We start from the raw sequence: 23,480 nt of genomic DNA on the forward strand, positions 1-23,480 counted from the left end.
CCACCTTGAGTTTTGTATTCAATGCCTAGTGAAGTTAGATTTACACGAAAAAAATAAAAAATAAAGAAATAAATAAAAAAGCCAAAGCACTCTTTAAAAATGATCAATTAAAGTCTAAAGCTCTCTTATCTCCATTGCCTCCTTTTATCTCTCAAAACCATTTTAACTATCAATTAACCTCCCTTACTTGAACTTGGATCAGAATGGTATAAAAGCTCACCATGCATTTGGCTGTTTGCTCCCCACAGGTCTCACTCTTCTCTCTTTTTGGAGCTGATTATCCTATTGTGATGACCAGAGGAACCTCCTGTCTCTTCTGCCCCATCCCACACTCAATGTTTCAGGCCTTCCCCATTCTGCCTGCCACGATAATGAGGAAGAGGAAGGGCATGTGGCTCTAAATTATGCACAAGATTAGCACGGGGTGTTGAGCAGGCAGTTCTAGGTGCGGTTTTAACTCCACTTATGGCCCTCATTGATTGCAAGCTGCTGCTGAATAAGCTAGAGATCAACATAGTGGAAGCAAACCAATAACATACAGATCATTCATTTTCTCTGAGACACGACTCATCATGGGAATAGTGATGGGGAGAAGGCCACCTAACCTGAAGCTCATAAAAATGGAAGGCAGGGAGACCAGTTTAGTTAGTATGATTCAAGCTTATCTTAAATGGAGGTACAATTCAGCCAACCTTTGACACAGTGGGATGCAGTTTTGAATGCAATATGACGCTGAGAAATGAATGTGAGCCAGACACACTGCAGTGAGGGTAAGTGGTCATGCCCTAGAATGCGGTTCTTTGAACTGAATAGAGAACATTTAGTTTTACTCCAAAAATGAGAATGCAATGAGAAGTGCAGCATTTTCTTAAAGCAAATTATACTGCATTTTGGAAATCGACGCTTGTAGAGTACTGACCTTGATGTCAGCATTTATGACTGCTTTACATTATAATTTACATAATGTTTACATCAGTTAAATGTCAAATTTAATTACATGAAATTTTGCCACCTAGTGTGTGTCACATAAAGATCTGTGACATCCTAAAATAGGTTTGCACCACACATACCACCTTGCGCTCAAGCTTTAATTATATAAAAAATTTTCAGCAACCGATAGAACCTTTTTTCCATATTGCTCAGCATCACACATGACTTTGGGGCAAACTGTAGACAATTGTGTGTTGTATAGGCTTTTCCCCCCACCTCATGAGGTCTTTGTGCTTCATGAGGTCATGGAGTGTTTCTCCCTCTATTCTTTCTGATGGCTTCATTTACAACACTATTCCTAATCTGACCACTAAGGTTTTGGCAGATTTACCCTGACCCAAGCATATTTACAGTTGCTTCACATGTTCACACCTTTTAATAAAAGCATCCACTACCAAGCCATAGTCAACTGGCAGTTTGATAAAAACAGACAAGGTTATGATAAACCTTTGTGTTAAACTCTGAGAACTGTAACCTTGAAGTGAAGTAAATTTGTTTTAAAAAATCTTAAAAAAATTTTTTTTACAATTATTGCTACTTCAACTGTTTCTTATAATTAAAATGCAACTGAAAATTCTTCCATATATACGGGGCCTGTCAAAACATTAGAACCCAATATTAGAATATTGTTTTGAGAGATACATGTACTGTATCACAGGCAGGTCCAGAGCGTCAGTTAACATCAAAATTAAGGACAAAGTGGATGGCTGTAACTGTTTGAGCCTTGCATGGGATAATTGTAGACCAGATTAGGGCATCTGCAAAAGGCCCAGTATGTAAAATCTAAATGTAAATGCATGAATGTTGGTACTAGAAGTGTTTACAGAAACTGTTGATCACCTGGGACTATTTGCAAAAAATAAATAAATAAATAAATAAATAAATAAATAAAATAAAAAAAAAAAAGGGTAGAACTTTTTATTTGTGAAAAACATAAAACACTGAGTGAGAGAATGTTCTGTCAGGGATATTAGGTCAAAAGAAAATGGCCAAATTGGTTTGAGCTGCCAGGAAGGATACTATAACTTTCTTTCGTCTTCTCCCATAAGGGGTCGCCCCAGCGGATCATCCATATTCGTGATCCGCATGTTTGATTTGGCACATGTCTTTACGCTGGATGCCCTTCCTAACGCAACCCTCCACATTTATCCGGGCTTGGGACTGGCACTAACAGTGCACTGGCTTGTGCAACCCACTGGGTTTGGTTCCTTGACCGGGAATCGAACCCGGGCCGCAGCGGTGAGAGCGTCAGAAAGGATACTATACTTGTAGATTGTAAATAATCACTCTTTGCCACCATGCAACAAAGCATCATGGGCACAGGTGCAACAATTAGAAAGAAGTTGGAAGTGCAGGTCATTTTAATTGAAGTGCAAATATACAAACTACAGAAACAAAAAAAACATTAACAAAAACCAACAACAAGGACAAATGTGAGACAAAGAGTAAAAGGTAAGATATAATATATACAAGCAAGACCATGTGATTCCGGTGCAGAGATGCTGTTGGCTGTTGGAAACTGTAGTCCAGGGAAATGATCCTGACAAACCCTAATTATAAGTAGATTAAACATTAGCGACAGAACTAGAGCATACATATTTTTTAAACAATTAACTCATAGTGTAAGTACAGCAGTAGAACCATGAAATTCAAACTGGGGTTGAAAAACACTATATCTATTGTGGTGTTTTGCAGCAAATAACAGAACTGGCTACCAAAATACAGTGGAAGCTTAGTGGCTAATAAATTGGACTTTGGATCTGAAGGTCATGTATGAATGCGATAAATGTAAGTGATTCTGGATAAGGGCGTCTGCCAAATGCCATAAATGTATAAAAAAAAGTTTTAAATCTGTGATAATGTTTGCAATTGAGATACTGTCTACACCAATGCATGTAAAAATATTTTATGGACTTAAATACTGCCATATGTTTATTTTATTCTATAAAATTGACCTTGAATGGCATGTTTTTGAGTGCATTTTAAGCCAAAAATGAATTCTAGGGTAACATTAGAGTTGGTAAACACTGCTCCATAATGTTTTTAAACGTGTGCGAGAAAATCCACTTATAAAAAGTTCATGGTCTATATAAAAAATATTTTGTTTATAGACACGGCTGAATTTTACATGCATAGTTTAGTGATTAACTCTTTACAACATGCTTGTAACTTTATTCAGACCATTCTTTCTAATTATTTGCAACATCTTTACAATTTTACTGGCAGTGAAGACTTTTTTGGCCTTGGATTTGTACTGACATAATAAAATATTAAATCTTGTACTCAATGTTTAAACAGCAAATGCTTTATTTACTATCCATGTGAGCTCGCTATGGCAGACATGAAAGGTTTAATATTATGGTTCCAACCTACTAGTGACACTGCAGTTGTTCTGAAACAGGACAGAGCGAACAGTAGAGGCAATTTCTACACAGGCGATCTCAAACCAGGTCTCAAGTTTAGAAAAGAAAATTAAACTCCATACCATTCCAGCTGCTGGTGAGCTATAGTCAGGTGAACGGCTGCTGTGAACAGCTCTTTACCATTTCACAGAGGAAATATTAACACAATAAAGAGAGGGCTCTCCTGCGGGGGTAACAAAGTGGCGACACATTCAGAATAGATAATGCCCTCTCTCCAGTGTGTAGAAGATTCAAACTGCTCTTACTAAATATAGGGAACAGTGATGTATAAGTTGTGTTCTCAGATGGAGTAAAATAGTTGCCGGAAAACAAAACTATTAATAAAAAATTCATAAATGAATAAATTAAATAAAAGATAGCCTTTTCAATTCCCTAAGTAAGGAAGAGACTGCTGAAGAACAAATCACAGAGGGATAATTCTGACAGAAGAGTGGTTTGTAACCATGGGAAAGGAACCACAACTCATACAAATCATAATGTTCGGCACAACAAAACTACAGCTAAATACAGTTTAACTCAAGACAGCTCAATGAATTGACAAACACTTGCACCAAACAAGACGGCTAAATGATGTGTAGGGCTTGTTAAACTTTGCCCATTGTAAATAGTATTAATGGGAAACATTCTCTCAGGGAACACATAGTAAATTATGACTGCTGTAATATACAATTCACAAGCGCTCTCAGCTTACGGTAAGCAGTACACAAAGTCCCTTGGCTCATAATAGCCAGTTTTACTGAGAGTCTGCAATAGTAATGAATAAGCAGCTCAATTTAAAACTGAAATGATCCAGTGATTTATAGGTTACTCTAAAAAAACATGACTTGTTGGCCTAAAGTTTTAATTTATTGGAGGTGTGCATTCATTAAAATGTATCTGACCAAATATAAATGGATAAATTGTAAGATGGTTTCCTGAACTTTTGTGCTGTGTTATCTAGGGTTAAGGGCTAGCCATCAGTTCATTAATAGTTCATCTTTTAGTGGAAAATATAAATCTGAATCACAAAAACATTTAAAATAAACAGAAGTATGTATTCAATCTCTTACTGCACACATAATAGTGCAAATAATACACATGATAAACTTTTACTTACAATATATGGACTGGATGCGAAAAGTTTAAGTAATAGTTAAAGGTTTCTGTAGTTAGGACAAATGTAACTTTGTATACCATAATAAAATGGACAACTGGTGTAAAATTAAACCTAATTTCTGACACAAGTTCTCAAACACATAATAGTGTGCAGAAAGCTAAGCTTAGCAGTTTAAGCCAGAGAGATATAAAATACTTTCTTTCTTACTCCCATCAATTTTATTTTATAAGTTGGAGCCATAAACTTGTAACTTCAATATAATGTATTTAGTCTCAGCCTTTTGTATTACCAATATTTATCACTGTATTTAAAATATTATGTGAGCTAGAAATGGAAATTTAATCATGAACGTGACCTAAAATAGTACCATATTAATGAAGAATAAGATTAAAGTAGTGATAATATGCACTATATAGATAAAATATACTATATTAGAGTATTTATTCAGTCGCAAGGAAATTTGTGTGACAAGTGACAAGTGCACGCACGCACGCACAAACGCATGCACGCACGCACACAAACACACACACACACACACACACGTGCACATATGCACATCAAAACCTTTTTGTGATTGTTTCATCTGCAGCTTGAAAATGTCACTGATGTCAGATTTGCATTTGTGTGTGCGCGTGCGTGCATGTGTGTGTGCGTGTGTGGAATGTCACTCTGGGGGAAAAATATATATATTATGGTTGAATATTAAATTCGTATAAAAGTATTCATATTTATTCCATTTATTTATTTATTACGTTTATACAACAGGATTTATACAATCACTATTCACTTTAATAGGAACACCCGTACCCCTGCTCGTTTATACAATTATCCTAACAGCCAATAATGTGGCCCCGGCACAATGCATAAAACCGTGTAGACACGGTCAGGCGTGTCATTTAATGTTCACATCAAACATCAAAATGGAGAAAAAAATGTGATCTCTGTGACTTTAACCAGGGCATGGCTGTCAGTGCCAGATGGGCTGCTGGTTATAGCATTTCAAAAACTGCTGCTCTCCTGGGAATTTCACACACAACACTGTATAAAGTTTATGCAGAATGGTGCAAAAACATCCTGTGAGCAATGAGTCTACACGCTAAAACATGCTGCTGATAAGAGAGTTAGAGGAGAATGACTAGACGAGCTTGAGGTGACAAAAGGTCTACAGTATAATCAATCTTTATAACTGTAGAGAGCATAAAAGCGTCTCAGAACACACATCATATTAAACCTAGCAGTGGATGGTTACAATAGCAGATAACCACATCTGCCTCTACACCTATCAGCCAATAACAAGAATCTGAGACTATGATGGGCACATACTCCCACCAAACTGGAAAAGTGAAAGGAAAAATTTGAGTCAGAATGTTCCATGTGCTTATTTTCTGCTCACCACAGTTGTAAAACGTGGTTATTTGAGTCACAATAATCTTCGTGGCCATTTTCCTCTGACCTCTCTTATCACCAAGGCATTTCCAACCACGGAACGACTGTTCACTCAGTTTGTTTTTGCTCCATTATGTGAAAACTCTAGAGACTGCTGTGCGTGAAAATTCCAGGAAAACACCAACACTCATGCCATGTATAAAATCACAGAGATCACACTTTTTTCCATTCGATGTTAGATGTGAACATCTGAAGCTACTGACCTGAATCTGATTTTATGCACTGTGCTGCTGCCACGTGCTTAGACGATAAGATGAATGCATAAATAAGCTGGTGTACATATTAAAGTGAATGGTTCGAGTATATTTGGAGAATGCAGATAAATACTGTTATCACCAGCTGTGACTCTTTACCACAATGTATAAAATATTGTTTTGAATGATGATGCAGGTCATATCTGTGCTCATGCACATTATGCATTATTCATACTCAAAAATCTGAGAGATAACATTAGCATGGAGCAGAAGAAACAGTAGTAACGTGCATCTGACGGTGTCAGGTGCAATCACATTCAAATCATATCATTAATAATACTTCTACCAGACAGGAATGGAAAGTTGTTTATCATAAGGGCAGGACGAAGGGGAAACACACTGAAGAGTGCATTATCCAAAGCCAAATAGAGCTGTTGATAAATGAACGTCAAAAATAGCAGCATTGATTCTCATATTAGCAATTGTGGATTAGCCTTAATGATGTTTGTCACTTTAATGCTTCTTTACTTTAACTCTTTTATTATATGGCCGATCCAAAAGCTTAAGAATAGTACAGGGTGATGCAAAATTGTGATGATGTGCATCTTGGGAATTGGCAGTTCACAGTGGAAATCAGATTATGCATCTAATTCAGTTGCCCTCTTTGAACAATAGCCATTAAAAAGAGATTTTTTTGTGCCCGTTTCGTACCATCCCCTCACCATTGCACTCTGCGGTGCACTTTTGCTAACGCTGGAGCTCTATTTCTTTTGGAGTTTGGATTTTCCCAGGATAAAGAAGGCTTTTCTTTATAAGAATTTTAAATTTATTTACAAAATCTTTCAAATTGAATCATGAATTTAAAGCTAGTATTGAGAATTAGATGGAATCATGAAAATAGTTTGCAATGCATATAATCCCACTATCAAACAATGCATCACTTAGCATGTTCTTTCCAATAACAGCAAACAAAATTAATAAAAAATAATTGTTACAAAAAACTCTAAATGTCCTCTTATTCAACATCTTAAGTTCAAAATTGCAAATGTGTCTACATGTCAAATTGATATTTTTTTAAACCAGTATCATGCAAGTGCAAGTGTTAAATTCAGTAACTAACATCGTCTGTGACATACCCGCAATGCTACATTAACCTAGAATTATGAGTCCATATGCTTCTGTTTTTGTTTTGGTTTTGCTTTTTATATCCCACCTTATGTTCATTGGTTTCCTTATTCCTTAGTCATTATTCTAATCACCTGTGTATTGTTAGGGTTTGTAGTTATGTCCCAAATGGGGTTCAGTTTCTCTGTATGTTCTTGCAGGTTGTTTGTTCTTTATATGCTTTTTTATCTACTGAATTCATTAACAAATTCCTTTAAGCACTTATAACTATTACATTCTGTGTTTTCTTTCTTGATTACATGACAGAGACTGCTAAAATATTTTTTGAAAACAGCATTGTTAAGGTGATTGCTTTCAGACTTCAGTAGGCAAGAAACAATGTAGAGACACAACTCCCTCTGATATTTTCTTTGTTATAAATTAGGCTACCTATAAAAAAAAACCTTCATATCACAAAGTATTAACTGCTCAAATCGATTGTTGAATGGTGGCACATGCTGGTTGTAAGTAAAATGATAATTTTATGTTAATGTGCTCCTTGAACCCATTCTCAGAAATCTACTTATTCTATGGCAGACAATATGTGGACAACAAATGTGTGGACGCCTGACCATCACATCGATATATGGGGCCCCCCAAAACTGTTGCCACAAAGTTGTAAGAACACAGTTTTTCACAATGCCTCTGCATGCTGTAACATTTAGATTTCCCTACACTGGATCTAAAGTATGCAAATCTGTTTTATCTTGACAATGCGCCTACGCACAAAGCAAGGTACATAAATAGAACTCCTGCAAAGAGTGTCCTGCACAGAGCCCTGACCTCAACCTCAACCTTTATGATCAACTGGAACACCCTGTTCAACCTGACATCATTCTTGTGACTAAATAGGGGAATCCTATGGTAATGGGCTTCAAAATTTTCGATTAATGCTCATAGTTTCTAAATAGCCACATACCATAATGTATGAGTATGGTCATCTGTCCACATACTTTTGGACATATACTTTCTCACACAGACACTTATATAACATTTATCGGAAGAGGCAGGGACAGTAAAGTGGCATATAACTAAAATTACAATTTTATATTAATGCACTTCTTCTAATAACTTATTATTATTAGCTTTTATAATATTATGTACTCTCATGACTTATAATCCATACAAAGCAACTCTCAAGTTTCACACTGGACCTAGAGGTTTTAATGGTTTTAAACTGGTATAGCATAATTTTAATGTTATTACAATTTGGGATTTTTTCTTCCTGGGCCATAACAGTACATATTCATACCTCAAAGTAAAATGAATCAGCAGCATGACTCCTTTCATCACGTATTCTCTAAAATTAACCAGAAGCCGCTTTGAAAATCCACTTTCTTGGACAACAATCAGCGCCCTGGGTTTTTTATTCTTGATAAAATTGAGGCAAGTCAATCCAAATATGGCGAACTACTCTATGCTACCTTTATATCTGAGGTGCCAGTGTCGCACAGAGCTGTTCTATCAATAAAGTAACTCATCATTCACATACTCCCTGCTGCTGAGCTCATACTGTTTGTCACAGCAATCGAATGAAAATGGATCCACCATTTAAGAGTAGTAATAAACATGTGGATACACATTACACATTGCTAAAACATTGTTCTCTGTAACTTTAGCTATAGTATTTTTGTTGGCAGTGGCTGGTGGTCAGGGACAGCAAAGCCTTCTCTGAAGAAGCACTGACCTACATTTACAACATAAATTCTAATATTTGTTCCATGAAATTGTATTCATTTATTCCCAACAGTTTATTCTCTTCATTTTGTAGCGTATCTCTTGGCTGCACTGCATGTGGATGTTAGATTTTTTGTCCAATCAGATTTCAGTCTCTATGTGCTGCCATGTCAATCTAATCTGCCCAGGGCCTTCAAAGTCTGCTTTGCTGGCCTTTTTTACCATCGTCTCCTTAATAAATAGCTCTGTTTCCTGAACCAATCCGATTTCATATTCGCCTCACAGGGCAGCTAGCTGGCCCAGAATAGCGTCAGCATTTTTCTGTCTTCTGATTGGTTGGTCAGAGGGAAACTGTTACAGCCAAGTTCGACTAGCAAAACACGTGTGTAGCGATCTGCACACATTAATACATCTGACTTAGACTTTTTTACACCTACGGAGAAAAATTTATTGATTTGGTCTCAGACATACTTAAAAATCCATTTTCAAGTAAAGCTAGACATCATGAGGAGAGGTCGGCCAACTCCGAAGCTAGCTAGCTTGTCTCAGCCACTTCCAAACCAGTGAATACGAGTGGTACCACTGGCTTACAGCCTCTGAGGAGCAGTGCAAATGATGAGGCTGCATCTCTGGTGAGTAGGTTGTTGTATTTTTTTTGTCATGTTATTAGACAAATATTGATTCTAAACTGCTCCAGATGATGTAGGTGCACAGTTGTGGTTGTAGTGTAGAGGTTTGGAGCTTGCTTTAGTAAATTGTTACTGTTATATTGCGTTTTTGTATTGTATTGATGGTTTCTATAATCACAACGTGATAGTGGTGGTATTAAGAGGTGGATTAAGTCGGGTAAGTCCCCACTGAAGGCCCAGGTACCAAATGCACGGCCCGCCACTGTTTGTTGTTATGTTTTTCATCTCTAGTTTACACCTAATGGTGCGTCAAACAAAAAACTTTAAGTGGCCAATAGTTCTGTGGGTAAAAACATATTAATAAATGAGCTTGTGAATGTGTGTTTCTATTAAAGTGGGTGGTAAATGTATATTTGGAGTGCACAAATAACAACCCTGCCATGAACAAAGTCATAAAGGTCACACTTTTTCTTCATTCTTATGTCTAATGTGAACATTAACTGAAGCTCTTGACTCCTCTCTGCATGATTTTATGCATTGTGCTACTGCAACATGACTGGCCGATTGCATAACTGCATAAATAAGCAGATGTACAGTTGTACTATTTAAAATTAATGGTAAGTGTACACACACACACACACACACACACACACACACTTAAAAAAAAAAGAAAAATGTTACGTGCACTTTTTCCATATATTTGTAAGTTGACATTAGAAATGGAAGCTAAATATGTATCGGACACATGCATAAATACATAAACACAAGGTTTGTTTATTTCCTACACATTGCATTTTCATTGTTCAGTGTAACCATTGCTACTTGCCTAATGCAAGCATTTAAAGTATTTTTTTTTATATAGAATACTACTGGTGTGACCAGAATAAGTAGAATAAATATTAAGTAGAAAAAAAATCAGAAATAAGTTAACAATAAGTTAAATTTGCTTCATTTCTTGCATTCCTTATGTGCATATGCATCTGTCATTTTAGTGTCTGACATGCTACAGTAAACTACCTGTTTACTTCAACCATTCCGCCTGGCTGAAAAAGAAAATAAATAAATACAGGCTGTGGTTCTGCATAAATAATTTATGCAAAGAGTGTATTTTTCTACCTATAATTTCCTCTCTACAATAGCCTAGCAAGACATTATGCTGTAGAACATATAGACATTAAACTCAACTAATGCAAATTAGTTCATTGCACAAATACTTCCATTTTCTTTTTTTAATATATTTCCAATTTTTTCCCTCACAATGGCAGTATTATATAGTCAGTGCCCACAAGAGCTCCTCAAGCTGAATGTCAATGATGTTCATCAGGTATGTTAGAATAAAAATAAACGCATCAAACTGCATGCATCAACATGCATCCGCATGCTTACGAAGGTCATGAAGCACCTACTTTTATATATAAGTTACATAAGTACCTACATATAGGAATAATAGTTAACAGAGAGAATCCTGAAATACACGCTGCTATTTCTTGATACTCGTACATTTAAATTGTAAAGTGAATGTAAATTAATGAATAAATGTTAAAAAAAAAAAAAAAATGTTTCCTGGAAATACTTGAGCTGTACTATTTTGCAACAGAATAGTCTGTAACTCTGCATTTTGTGTATTATTAAATGATTATTATCATAGCATTCTATATAAAAAGCAAGTTTGCAGGTGTTGGGGAAACTAACATTAATTTTTAAAAAATGTAAGCCCCAACATTTGGGGGTTTGGCAGACATTTTACTAAAATGGTCAAATCTACCGAATTGTTCATGTGCATCCCTGCCTGATTTTGCCAACTAGGCCGTTAAAGGCCCTTGTGTTTGAACAGCTCCCAAAACTCTATACTTGGGCCATATTTTGGTGTCATTAGAAGCCCTACGGACTTGCCTTATATTTAAAAAAAAATGAATTTTGAATATGAGTCCTGTTGACATTTAGATAGATGAAGGAAATCCTACTGCATTGCTGGCTCTACCTTATAGAACTAATTACCCTGTCAAAACTCATAAGCACACATATTCAGTGGAAGACTATATTCAATGTCAAGCCAAAAAAAGAATCTATGTAAATACATTTTCAAAACTAAGTTAAGCTTAAATGATCATCTGTGTGATTATTTGAGCTTTGAATTGTTTTCTCAATTTACCTTTTTATCAAGCAGTGCATGCCCATGTTGTTTGGCATACTTATGTCTGCCTCATTTATAAGATATATGATTTATATTAGATTTGTTTACAAATTCCTTGCATGCAGGTTAAAAGTGATGTTGGTATATACATTTTTAAAGACTTATGTGCAAATGTTCCTATATGTACACAAACTGAAAATATGCTAATGCAGTTGAATGCCTGATGCTGGAAGGACATTTAATAAAGGCAGTGTTACATAGCAAATACTATTGTATGTCTTCTCCAAAGAAAGAAAGTCAGAATTCTGGCAGTAGTAAAGTGCCAGCTTGATGCTTACTTCATTAGAGGATCCTGCTGATGGTACATTACACAAAGACGTTTTTCTTTGCAAACTTTTTTTTTTTTGGTCTGAACTTCACTTAATAGAAAATTACCATGCCTGTGTTTATATTGCCCACCATATGAGTGGCTTGTTTACATAACCATGATTTAAATTTGGTATGCAATTAATAAATTATTAAAGGATTACTAAATGGCTTTCAGAAACAGATGTAAACTCATATTTAGGATTCTTTTCACATCTCTATAAATGTCCCAGGTTTTTAACATGTTTAAGATTCTCTCATTTGACTCTCCAAGGTAACTCATTTACATTTACATGTATGGCATTTGGCAGACGCCCTTACTTATCCAGTGCGACTTACAACTGAGCAGGAACAAAAAAAGAAAGACCAACTCTTCTGAAAGCCTTGCACGGATCAGCTGAACACAACCTTTAATTCCTGGTTCAAAACCATACCCTGCTGTGTTAACTCAGATTCTCGACTTCAGAAGGTCTGGCACATTTCTTTAAGCTCCCTGGATAAACCGAACATTAATATTCTTGTTTCCTCAATTTTGCAGGTTGTTTCTGGCCAACCTTTAGCTCTGAAACTCGTATAGCTTTATACCTATCTACTTCTCATTGTAAGTCAGTATACATCATTATCATACAAATGTTTGCAATATATTTTTCCTGCACACTTTTACTGCTACAAAAGCTACAAACCCTACAAAAAAGTGAAGGTGAGCAAGTTGTATTTTTTTTTAGAAGCAAGCCAACAATTGGCAAAGGCATTTGCTACTAATAAAGTAAGGAGAGTAAAATGTGTTAAATTCGATTTTCAGAAATTATGACAATGTATTAGAAGTTGAACCGCCAACCTCATCTGATAGGGAATAAACATAAGCAACAAATTTCTCTTTTATCTGGAGAACAGAGCTAACACAGCAGGGTCAGTGCTTGTGTTTGGGAAGCTGTAAGTATAAATTACATCAGATAACATCTATGTGAAAGGTGCTTTGAATAAAAGTGTCTTTTGAACAAATAAATGTAAACAAATCACAGTGTCATTATGTAACTTTTCAAGTGCAAAAATTCTTAATTAAAAACCATTATACAACATAAACTGAAATATTTTAAGCGATTGCTTCTGAAGATTCGTATCATTTGTACATAAAGGTTAAGAAACAGTTAGATAAAGGTGAACCATTGCTCCAGAAGGCCAGTTAAACATCACGGACAGTCGGGCATGGCCACAGAAAAATAAAACAAGCCCGTTTGGGGCGGAGCTAGACCCAAGCACTCACGGCTGGAGGGCAATGATTGCATTAAGCCTTCTCAGCATGTCGCCTCAGCAGGTAATAATAAAATCGTAGCTCACTGGCAGAGAAGGGAGAGATGTTGCATGCATGCTCACAGTAGGCTCCTGTGCCATAACGATTATCTCTACCTCTGTCTCACTTCCTGTATATATGTCTCTCGCTCGCTCTCTCTCAGTTTGTCTTTCTGTGTATGTCTCTCTCTGTCTCTTTCTCACAGCAGCAGGCTTGCAACATTTTCCTGGTCAACACAACACTCTTCCCTCTGCAGCTGCTTTATATTTCAATTGCAAGTTCAAGAGTGTGTTTTTTTTTTTATTTCCACTCCCTCCTGCTCCCAAAGTGATTGCCTTTGCCTTGTATCTACCCATAATATTTTATAATAAACCAAGTATTTAATAAAAGTAGTATTCGTTTAAACCTTATTGACCTGGAACAGGATAAAAACCATTACTGAAAGTGAATGAATAAATGTGGTAAATGCAATGATAATCAACTTTGGGGTTTTTTTCCCCTTTCGATCCTCCATCCACATGAAAGGAAAACTGCCCACTCCCATGAATACATTGTTGGCTACTTCAGGTCCTGATGCATGCCACTATGCACCCATCGTGACTTGCAATTTTCTCGTGAGTTTTCACTGACTAGTGGTGCACAGGGTGACCGTGGATCACTTTCTCTGCATATTGGTCGACAAAGTGGGAAAGGCAGTGGAAAGTCAAGATCTACAGCCAACAGCAAAAGTTTTAGAGCAGGGTTTTTTTTAACACTGAAGAAAAAAAATTATATATATATATATATATATATATATATATATATATATATATATATATATATATATATATATATATATATATGTGTATTTTTTTTTTTTTTTTTTCTTCAGTGTAAAAAAACCCAACTTCAGGTTCCAGTTCTAGTTTTGATCACTAAAAAATGTGTGGTTCAAGACAAATATCCATGTATTTATCAATAAATGAAAGCTAAATTCTGCACAATCGTCCAATATTTATTTTTTTATTTTAACCCCAAATGTCTACAGTGCACAAAGCCAAAAACAAAGGAATTTGCCTTGCTGTGTCAATGTATTTGAAATGGGACTTAGACAAAAGGAATGCAAGGCCTTGGCATTTAAAAACCCACACATTCTTTTAGCAATTTCAAGAACTGAAGCAATTCTATATGCTTCATTTAGAAATCATAAAAGACCATCTGTCAGGAGTATGGCCATTCCCTATTTTTCATTTTGTTGTTTTAAAGTACTGTTCCTGTTTTCGCTGTCATATTTTTCATCAGTGTTTTATAATGCAGTTGCCGTGGCTCCAGGGTATTTGGTCACTGTGTTTTGTCCAGTAAACTTTGACTAAAATAACATCTGTCAATCGTGTTAAAAAATGGCTTCATTTACAAAATAAAGGTCAAGGTTTGCTAGGGGACAAAACATCTTTTGACTACCTCTCACGCTATGATTCAGTCATATTGAATTTAGACATGTTTACAAGATTAAAACGATTAGATGGAGGTGCTTATAATACTACATAATGAGTTTCTTCCCAGCCAAGGACATCTCAACAGTCTCATCTCAAAAAGAGTGATTTCATCGTGTATATCAGGTTTAATCTATCAGTTTGCTTACATGAAATTACTACATACCATTGCAGTAATTGGTTTATGAAAGACACCAATTCTTCACTCAGAATTCAGCATTATTACATCTGATCCATTTGATTTAAGCTGAGTAAAAAACATCCTATAAGCCGATAAAAGCAGTCTCACATAAATGACTTAATGAACTTTCATTTCATAGAAAATGCATGTACAATCTATTTTCTCATACCCTCCTCAGCGATTTCTAAATTTGGTTTAAAAAGACAAGTTTTTCACAGAGTCTGAAACACCATTACAAAATTCACCAAAGTCATACGGAGAACTTGCCCTCTTATAAGGGTTTCCTGCATTCGTTTCTCTTAAAGTGAGCTCACGGGAAATACTTGCGAATGTACACAACAGTGCCGAAAAGCATCTGTAAAGCAACAAAGCACTAACACAGATTTAATTTCTGGCCTCATTAGTAAAACACTGAGCCTCTTGATTTTTCACATCTTATCCAAGTGCTCTATCACGTTCTCTCTGTGTCTCATTACTGGTGTTTTAAAAGCACTCCATTCAATAATCAGCCTTGCCCAAACCAAAGGTTACAGTTAATCTTAAATAAGCTTTGCAACTATCTGATGAAGCTAAATGCAATGTTTATTGTAGGTGTTTGAAAGGTCAGATGAGAGTAAGACAATATTTTTGCAATTCAGAAATATTACATGAAAGCCACATGCAGTCTCCACAAACAAACAAACACACATTTCTATGTATGCACATTATTCCACTTCTATCCCATTTTACTGTTTCAAACCAATGCACTTGTTTAATGTCATGTATCTTAAGACATTGCATTTTTCATCGTATTAAGATAATTAATAGTATTTGTAATAATAATAATTATAACAATTACAGTAATCAATTAATTGCTAATGCACATTTCCTCTGTCATTGTCATTTTAATACACACTTTTGATGTTTATTGTCTATTTACTGCAACAATGGAATGCGCTTATCTAGGAATGCCGACTCTAAATGCAAATCAATTGTTAATGACTAAACTAGTTTTGTGCCCCACAAATGCCTGTACTGATACCTTACTAATTTAAATGAGTTGTCATGTGAACATGTTCAAATTTGTAGAGCTCATGAATGTACCATCGCGAGCAATTCATTCAAATCTGACTGGATGCTTGTTATGCCTAGCAAAGCGGCACCACGCAGCATGCCAATACGTTTGTCCTTGGGAATTCAAACAACTGTGAGCACTGCACAACCAACGCTCCTTCATTAATCAACACTAATTAAGTGTATTGATTGAGGAGAACATCAGGATTTCTAAGTGAAAGGGTTTGCTAGAGTGCAAACTGGAAACATTACATGTAGTGGCAAAGCCGGAAATGACTTGAAATCAACATTTGCCCTTGGAAGCATCACATGGCAAAAGTGAGGGAAATGATAAAAGAGAAAAAAAGAGAGATGAAGAAACACTCATGCTTCTCTCTCATTAAATGCTGTCAAACTGAATCAGATCTAGAACTCTGCTGAGCAAAGGTGAATACTCACTCAATTTCATTGTTTAGGGGCTCCTCATGCACACACATACAAATGAATGCATACACACACACACACACACACACACACACTCACACAAACACACACACACACTCACACAAACACACACACACACACACACACACTCACACAGTGGCCTAACAACATATCAGCACTCAACACACATACCAAGGTTATGTTCTAGGCATTTACATTTCAACATAAACATGTTCAAATTGTACACAAATGCTCAAGTGTTTATGCTGCTATTATTAAAATGGAAACTAAAAAGAAAAAAACAGATACTAAACGTATTAAAAAGTAAACATCAATTGAGTAAACTTAATCTCATCTAAAGGTAAAGCATTAAGGATACAATAGCATGCAGTAAAATGCATAAAAAAATTATAGAAAATCCCTATAAAATATCAAATAAATGTAAAGCTGATACTCTGAGCGACTCGTTTGGACAAACCATTCACAGAGATCAAATATTCGGCAAAAAATGAACCTATTCTCGAGTAAGGACCTGTTTAATTAGCCTAAAAGCACAGGTCTGTAAACAAAAGCTGCATTACTGTATTGCCACAGTACAGTTATGACAGTTATGACTGCTTGACTGATTGCTGCGTAGCTACTAACTAATGCAAGGCAATATGCCATCCACTCTGCTTTAGCCACGACAGTGGGGTACAACGTAACGATTAACTAAGACAAAGATCATGGTGACATTTCATGCAGCAAGCAGTATTTTAATGCTGTCAATCTTACAAACCCATTTAACACATTTCAAGGTTGCAGGCACACTGTACACAATAAAAGCGAACCATGGTTGAAAAACTTTGCTTTCTCATAATCTGAAAGACCATTATGTGAAAAAATGTTTCAAATATCAGGTACAAAAAAAAAAAATTATGTGCAAATAAAATTCATATTACCGTGACACCTAACAAGTGTTTCTGAATTTGAAGTTTGGAAGTGTCTCGTAATATTTTATTCTGCAATTACAAACCATTACTGAAATGTATTTTGCTGGGTCCGTCCAGATAAATTATGGGAAAATATAAAACTAAACTACAAGTATAAAATATGGGTAACGTGTATCCACTTTTATTCGACACACATTAATAATATTCAATGTCTCTTGTAACTCCAATATATTCTGACAATGCGCATAACCTACTGAGACCAATAAGAATATAAAAGCGCGAGTCAGTATTTCGAACAGCGCTATTACCTGAAAGAGATATTTATAGAATTAAGCCAAAACCATAAATAATAAGAAAAGTTGTTTTATTTACATTGTATTTTTCTTTCACACTGAGCTCCAAAAAGAAAGCTGGCACCTTGCCTTGCTCAATAGAGCCATCTAGTGGCTGACAGCACAAATTGCCTTTATTTAAATCATTAAAAAAAAACCGAGGCAACTCAGCGAGCAGAAATAAATAGGGTAGAGCTCTCTCTATATGAGTGCTGCTCATATAACAGCTGCAAGCTAAGCCAAAAAAAAGTCATTCTAGACCATAACTAGTGCATCAAGCCTTCTATGATGATAACTATAGGTCTGGATCTTTTTTTATAATTAAAAGGTGATTTGCAAAGTATGAAAGTTGAATTGGACTGTGGCCATAATGATGGAATAGGATATCCTGACCTGGTAATAGCACTGTTATTTATCACCAGGTAAAGCGATTTAATAGACTTCGTGCATAGAGTCAATTAGAAGAAACCATCTGTGCTGTGAGCAACACAAACCTCATTGAATTACGGCAACTCTTCATCACCAAAAAGGATCGATTGAGACAGGGGGGGAAACACACCAGCCAGGGACAAGACTAAAAAAATGCTCTCACAACACAAGTTCGTTCAATAAATAGGAACTAAATCCTTCTGAGGAAAAACACCATTCGCATGGTGCAGCTACTGCACATTGTGTGTATCCCAGTAGCTGTAAGTTATGATATAGGTTTATTACTTTAATAATGTAGGTGTGCAGCAGTATGCACTACGCCTCAGGAATATAAAGAGAGTGAACAGTGTGGAAACCCTACCGGGGGCTCAGTACATTGTTTTCTTTTTCAATAAAAAAGCTTAACATAATTCATTAAAGCTATGAGACAGCGTGTCAAACATTGGTCTATTAATAGCAAAAATAACAAATACATACACTAGTCTTTATTATTTATTTATTTTTACACCGCACAGTGCGTGAGTATCGTACAGCCTTACAAACTCAGCGTTCTGCTCGCACCGCATGGAAACCGTGCCAAAAAGTCCACTTTTGCACAATTTCTGTGTTTAACATGAATATAACGAGTAGAAGAGAGGATTAACACTGGGAAATCGCACACGCAGCCTACCTCGGAACGGTGCCGGTGTGCACGTCGTTCAGCGTCCGTCCATCCACGGGCGTCGCGTGTGAAATGTTAGTCTCCGCTTTTCACGTCGCCAGTTTACTTCAGTTTTTTGAACCGGAACGAAGCAGCCGTTTGAAATGTATCACACGGTTGTGTGTTTGTATGTGTGTGTTTGTTTTCTAATCGATAAGAACGGGTTGTGAGCGCGGCACCGTGGCGCTTGGTGAACCCGCAGCGCGCAACGCAACGCAGCATCAGCACCGCGCTGTCCCGCTTCCGCGCTCCGGCCCAAGCGCGCGGCCCCGTTTTAAACTCACGTGACGTCAGCCACCTGCGGTGAAGCCGCGCGTGCCCCGGGGACGTTCGGCACGCTTTGAAAACGCGCGCGCCCTCAGCTCATTCTTTACCATCTACTGTATTCCTTATTTCCCCCTTTTTAATTTTTTTATTTTGCTAACTTCGTCTCCTAATCAACCTGTTTCTATAGTGTACCCCGGCATATTTTGTTGAAGTAATCATTCTGCTCGGGTCTACATGCCTTTATTTAATTAATTTTTTCATTCGATTCAGTTTTCCTTTATTAGTAGTTTAAGGGCTGCTGAATAAATGCAAGCCATGCTGATGACAGGCACAAACAGTTTGGGCTGCGGATCGCTGCGCGTCTGTGAAAATGCTTCATTATGCACCAATCTGCTGCACAAACTCGCCAGTGCAAAAAAGCGACCCACTTTGAATATTTCCTTTGATACATCTCTCAGTAACAAACACAACACTGCTTTTACTCTAATGCTGCGTGAAGCAAAAACAAACTCCCATTGTATATTCACTCAAATTAGAAACGATTACACTCATAGATACAATTTTAAATATGGTGCATCAATAATCTGACATCTCATTTGAATAAGATCAGATGCATTCGTGAAGAAGGGTGTCTGCTACTTCTATGCAAATCCAGCAATTATCCAGATCTGTTTCAGTGGCAGCCCGCTGGGGGACAGCTATAGGTTCCATGATCTGCTGATTAAGCTGTTCTGTTTTGGTGAACTGTCCAGAAAGTTTGTGTATATTAACTTCAACCAGTCCCAGTAGTGTTACAGTAGGGGGCAACACGATCAGCACTTATAGTCTGAGCCCTAGTGGTTGGAGTTCCTCAAGAAGAAAGGAAAGAAGGAAAATACATTTCTCATGAGAGATAAAGAGAAATATTTTGGAAGAATAAATAGGCAAGCAGGCTGAACGTTTTGCCTGTGAAACATTCAAGGTTTCTGAGGGCTTTTTTACTCTTTCTGAATTTTATTGTGCAAAACATGTGAGGTTCTCTGGGGGCTTTACTGCTGCTTCTCAAAGGCACAAATAGCTGGCTCTGCCTCAGATGTAAGCTCAGGACTTTTTTTGGGGGGGAATTGATGTTTTGAGCAATTATACCATATTCAAACACAAAATGAAATAACAGAATATGGTTTTGGATCATTTAATAATAGAATATACATGAAATTATACATTTATATACATTTCAACAGGTCAAAAGACTATGTGAGATATATCACATTTTAAAGATTGAACAGTGTGTCTGGCATAGGCTGAGACAAAATCTTCTGTTATTGTATTATTTTGAATCTAATCATTATAAGCCACAAACACTGAGATTTTAGCAGATTGGTATTTGAATCTTTATATTAATGAGGAAGATAATTATGCATAATAACAGGGTTATTTTAAACCCTTGGTTCTGAATCACCACTGTCCAGTAATAAAGCTATTCTCATACGGTGATTATATTTCTTGAACGAAGCTACTGCATTATTATACCTGCATTGATTAAGGATTAATGTGTAGGACATGTACGTGCAAAAAGAATTAAGTTAAACAAATGTATTATGTTTGTATGAAACCATCACACAGGTTACCCAACTGCTTGACAGGTCCTGTCGGCAGGAATCACATTACTGTTTGTGATAGCCTTAGACTGCAGTACAGAGACTCATCACTGAAGCCATTATCAGGCAATCACACAAATATGCAATGTTTACTTTCCTAATCCGAGGATTGAACCCACAACCTTACACACCACAGTCACCTGCCTTAACCACTATGCCACTCAAACACAGTGTAGACAGCCCAAAAACAGAGCTTCTATCCATTCTTTTAAATCTCATCATGTGTGCAATAGCGACAATCATTAATAAAGCACCTACATTACAGGTCTTATGATTTCCTTTCAGATAAAAGTTTGCATCATATATCTATTGGGTAATAGATATATATAGTTTTATGTATCAAGATTCATATTATTCATTTTACTATATCTGTCTTCTGTCCTCCATGGTGGTTGCTGTTTATTCACTCCTCAATTTATTAATATTTTGTCTTTACATCCTACTTGCATTCAATACTTTATGTAAACCTGATGCACATGTACTGCACTGTGCACAAACACATTCACTAAATTTGACTATCCAAATCAATGTCATGCAGAATGTGTGCAATGTGTGCAGTATTATTCCCTAGATAGAACACCTGTCCATCTCAGGGCACAATAACACCCATTCACATTTGAGGCAGTTTATCTTAACCACTACACCTACTTGCAAATTTTCATGGGGTAGGAGAAAACCAGAGAACCCAGAGGAATACCTAAACAGAAACAGGGAGAACATGCAAAAAAAAACTCACAGACAGAACAGACTGAACAAACTTTCACCTGGAAGTTGATGCCTTGCCAGGGATTTGTTTTGCGTGCCGTCTTTTGGTAATTCCACTGGTTTTCTATTTCTAATTTCTAATTTGGTGTCAGGGTTAGGTCTCTGGAATATGATTTCCATTAACCACTGCACTTGACAATTACAATCACATGATTAGTCACATGTCTCTGATTACTCACAACTGAATCAGACTGTTTTGTCATTACCAATTGTACATAAGACTTATCTTTCATTGTACTCTTTGTCTCAAGCTTGTCCTCCATTGTTTTTCTTTTTAATACAGTTTTTGCTTCTTGCTTGGGTTATGTTATTCATATTAATGCCATTCAAAATCTTTCATTTTCCTTTTCTGAATTCAGAGTACAGTAAATTATCTCAAGCAAGCAACGAACAGTACCTGTCAAAACCTGCAGCCCTATTAATGTAGCAGTTTGCCTCTTGGTAATCTCTCAACTGTTACGTTGTCAGTTTGTGCTGTGATTAGTCTTCACGGTGCTCCATAACCCATACCTTTTATATTTTATATACCCCTTTACTCATCTGTACCTTTCAACATTACCATACTGTAGATGTTTCTCTTCCTCTGGGTGGACCATGGCTATTTCAGTAGGCTGCAAAAATGTATATTTTAAGAAATCCTATAGAGGAGGAGCTGAATTTTATTTGCAGGTAACCAAAATCATTTTCATTATATGCAGCTTTATACTATTTACCTTATGGACAGCTCTGCTGCAGCTTATGAAAAGGTATGCACACTTATACAATTAGTGTTTATTTTGGTTTTCTCTGATTGTTGTTTTCAAGGTCACATTAATGATAGAAAGATTTATGGTTTTACATCAACAACCTACAAATTCAATAAAAAATGGGACAGACTCCCGATCCACCTTAACCCTGATCATGCTGGTTACTAAATATGATTGTTAAAATGAATGTATGTGTTTGCTGCTATGACACATTTGTTTCAAATTTCAAATGTCTGGTTTTCAGTTTAGTTGCAGGTCATTATGTATGTATTCAGACAGTTGTTATTATTAATTTCTATAAGAGAAAAGCTACCTTGATGTAGTTACAAGGCTTGAATATAATGAACATGCAATAATAATGTGATGTCAAGAAAATAGTCAGGAGTTGTTTGTCATTTGCACAGTTACGCTGGGCACATTAAGAATTCAGTGACAAGGCTCAGATTCAGACATTGACAGCACAAGAATTTATTAGACTTGAACAAACACATTTAGACATGAATGGTTGAGAAGATGCTGTAATGTAAACAGTGGTATGCTATGGCAGAAAAATGTAATGTGTCAGAGGTCAGAAAAGTAAATTACAAGTAAAGATAGTATAAAAATAGTAAAGAGTAAATATGAAACTGCAAATATCAGTGTCTAGAAGAAGAAGAAAGAAAGTGTTAGATAAGGGACTACTGACTAATAATTTGAATGATTGAAGATAAATTGGATCCAACAAAAGCATCGTCAGATCAGCAGTTTTACAAACAGGTAATGAGCAGGTTGAATACAGTCCTTAATGATATTGATAAAAAATAAACATTTTCAAACAATGATCCTTGTTAATGCCCTGTAGGGCCGGAGATTCTTTCTAGTGATGATCTCTCACCACTCTGAGGAAAAGCTACAGCACAAAACACTGATGCAGCCAGTCAGAATGCTGTTCATGCAGTGATAGAAGTTGGATATGATGTCAGAGGAAATGCCAAACCTCATAAGCTTCCTCAGGATGTAGAGACTTGCATCTGTTAACTTACTCCACTTCCACTTTATTGATGTGGATAGGAGCATAATTCCCAACCTTTGACTTACTCTAATCCAAGATCATCTCCTTGATCTTGCTGACATTCAGAGAGAGATTGTTGTCA

General features: G+C 36.4%; 1 protein-coding gene and 1 non-coding gene across 2 annotated transcripts in view; both read right to left on the reverse strand.

The window, feature by feature from the left end:
• Positions 1-19,188, reverse strand: part of megf11 (multiple EGF-like-domains 11) — a 119,232-nt gene extending 100,044 nt beyond the window's left edge. The window contains 1 exon segment of the mRNA XM_046864274.1: positions 18,903-19,188. The gene's annotated coding sequence lies outside the window, so the exon portion shown is untranslated.
• A 1,591-nt stretch (positions 19,189-20,779) lies between these two features.
• On the reverse strand, positions 20,780-20,910 carry LOC124396275. Its single transcript, XR_006927753.1, has one exon. It is a non-coding gene; the product is annotated as a small Cajal body-specific RNA 14 (non-coding RNA).
• Positions 20,911-23,480: the final 2,570 nt, after the last annotated feature.

Source organism: Silurus meridionalis, chromosome 13 (assembly GCF_014805685.1).
Source record: "Silurus meridionalis isolate SWU-2019-XX chromosome 13, ASM1480568v1, whole genome shotgun sequence".
Lineage (NCBI taxonomy): Eukaryota > Metazoa > Chordata > Actinopteri > Siluriformes > Siluridae > Silurus > Silurus meridionalis.